The following is a 2,997-nucleotide window of genomic DNA, read 5'->3' as shown; positions in this document are numbered from 1 at the left end:
AGCGGGCGAGTCGAGCGAGGCAGCCCGAATAATCCTGCGTAAAATTTTAAGCGTCTGAACTTTTCCCGCATCCCCGCGCCCGAAGCTTCTTGCGGTCGCGGCGGCGGAGATAAACCTTAAACCGACCCCGGCGGTGGATGCACGTAACCACATTCATACACTCACGCAAGCGACCGGGAGCGTCGAGAGAGCGCCGAACGAAATGCGACTCGCGGAGACAAATCGAACGTCGATCCTCCCGGGCTTTGAAAAGCCCACGGGTGCATCATCGTGGCCGTCCGATCGAAATTTCAATGCTCACCCTTCCTGAGTTCAGACTGAAAGAGAGAGAGAGAGAGAGAGAGAGAGAGAGAGAGAGAGAGAGAGAGAGAGAGAGAGAGAGAGAGAGAGAGAGAGACGGAGCGGGGGGAGGGGGAGAATCGATGCGGAATTGATCGGTATTGGCGGCGGGTAGGTGAAGTTGTGCACGCGTGTTGCGGCGCAACATAGCCGACGATGTGTGCACGAGGCGCTTTGTGCTCCGTCATTTCGCGATTCCCCGGAAGCTCGTATGAGAATTTGATAAGGCGGCGATACACACGGCTGATGTGATGGGACGCGCGGCGACCGGCTCCCCGAAATCTGGCCATTGAAGTATCGTCGGTCTGGCTCTTCGCATCTCATCGCGCGCGACACACAGACGATATCTCGGTCGAATACGCGGCGCAACAATATGCGAGCCGCCCGCTCACGTCGACGCGAGTTGATCACCTTCGATATCGTTTCCTTCCCGTTTCTCTTTTCTCTCATCGCGAGTCGTTGCGGCAATCACGATCCGCAATGCGACGCATCGCGCGGCTCTCGAGCGCTCGATTTGCACTCTTCAATGTGCAATCGAGCGGCGTGTTAATATATATATATATATATATATATATATCGCGCATTAATGGAAAATGTGCCGCTCGAGCCGCCATTAGGCTTATATTTATTTCAAACGACCGTTGTGAATTCGGCTGTCGCATTCGACGGAATTGTACGCTGTCTGCGGTACGCCGCGGAGGATGGATTTCCGGGCGGGCTGCGGGGGACGGGGGCGCGAGAAAGAAAATTTCACGTGACGAGTTAATATGACGCGCTTTCTCCCGAGTCTACGTCTCTCCTTTATCGCGCGTCTCGTTCTTTTCTTTCCGCAGCAACGGGGCTCGGCGAAATGAATCATATGCCTCGAGGAGAGGAGAGCGTATTTCTCATATTTTATTCCCGCTGCTTTACCATCGCCTTTTTTCATCACCGTTTGATTTCAAACCCCGAAGTTGCGGGGAGAGGTCTCTCTCTCTCTCTCTCTCTCTCTCTCTCTCTCTCTCTCTCTTTCTTAGCAGTTCTGCCGCCGCCGTCGCCGCTCGTAACGCGGAGAGTGCCTAAAGGGGAGCGCGGGAATTATAGGGAAGGAAAAGAAACGCGAGGAAATTTGCACGTCCTGCCCGGAATGATGAATGAGCCGCTTTATCTGTTCTGCTGGCGGATATCGTTCCGACTATTAAAGAAAGGAGACGCGCGATATTCGCGCGAGCGCGGCGAACGCGAGCGTGACGAGGCCCGTTTCGTCCCCTCGCGCGTTTGCATTCCGTGCGGATACATGCCGTTCGTGTCCCGTCTCTCGCCTCCCTCCGTGCCAATGTCTCGCCTCGCGTCGCGACTTTCGGCATAAAATATTCATCATTGTCGTATGATTTAAATAATGCAGAGACAAGTTCGCGCGTGCGCGCGCGCGCGTACTCGGCGGGGCTACTTGACGCAAAACCGCGCCGTGTATTTCTGACCTTGCCGTCGCGGAAGCGCCGGGCGAATTCGTCACGGAATTTGCCGCGACTGCCTCTCACGATGGCACTCTCTTCCTCGAGTTCGACGACCTCTCCTCTCCTCCTCCTCCTTCTCTTCCCCATCCCCCTCCCCCTCCTCCCTCGCCCGGTCTTCTTCGCGTTCCGCCATCGAATCGATAACGGACGGATAATCCAATACGGATGCGAGCCACTCTCCCGAAGAGAATCGAAAGGGTATCGCTCGACTCGCTATGTATTACCGACTAATCTCGAGTATACATACCGGGTGGCTCGGTATTAGGCCGAGTTATTAAAGTGCGCGCGCGCGCGCGCGCGGGCGGCTCCGCGATTTCGCGGAGCGTCCGTCGATCTCCGCAGGGAATCTGGCGCAGCTGAGCGCCGTTACGGAAACAACGATTCCCCGGCAATCTGCTTTCCTAGCGGACGAAAGGCAATCAAGCGTCACTTAAGAGCCGTCCCCGCCCCCCTTCCGCTCGTCGTCCGTTTTATGATCTCGCGACGGACGCGCTTCTGTCAGCGGAATTGAACGACCTGCGAAAACGCCGCCGAGTTCGCGATATTTTCTTTCGCCTTTCTTTCTTTCCTTCATCTCCCTCCCTCCCTCCCTCCCTCCCTCACCTCGTCGCCGAGCGAGCTCGGGTGCTTCTTGAAACGACTGGTAATTTCGGCGCTCGCGGTGTCTCGCCCGCCTGCTCCTCCAGCTCCTCGAGAGCGCAACGCCGCGCAACCGGTCACGCGTGCGCGTGCGCGCGCGCGCGCGATTTCCGCGTTCGCTGACATCCGAATTTACCGCCTGGTATCAGCAATGCAAATGTAAACGTACGTACATAGCGACTCAACGGGCGCGTGTATGTATTTATATTTATTGGTTGAATCGTTGATGCAAATGGAAACCCGCGTATACCCGCGGATAACATACACACGTTCTCGCACATGTGTGTGTGTGTGTGTGTGTATATTATACATTCCTGATCTAATTCAAAATTTATTCGCAAAATAATCCCGCGACGGTCGAGCACGCACGCGCAACGTAATGTATATTTAAACGTCGACACGCACACCAGCTTTAGAATATATTAGAATATATTAATCGCGATATCGCGAGTCGCGACGCGATATCGTATCGCGCCGAGGACGAATGCGAGGACTCGCAGCGGGGATCTTGTCGGCCGGCTCT

Source organism: Harpegnathos saltator, unplaced genomic scaffold (genome assembly GCF_003227715.2).
Source record: "Harpegnathos saltator strain DR-91 unplaced genomic scaffold, Hsal_v8.6 scaffold93, whole genome shotgun sequence".
NCBI classification, from domain to species: domain Eukaryota; kingdom Metazoa; phylum Arthropoda; class Insecta; order Hymenoptera; family Formicidae; genus Harpegnathos; species Harpegnathos saltator.
The sequence above is the reverse complement of the archived record's forward strand: the minus strand, read 5'-3'. Positions refer to the sequence as shown.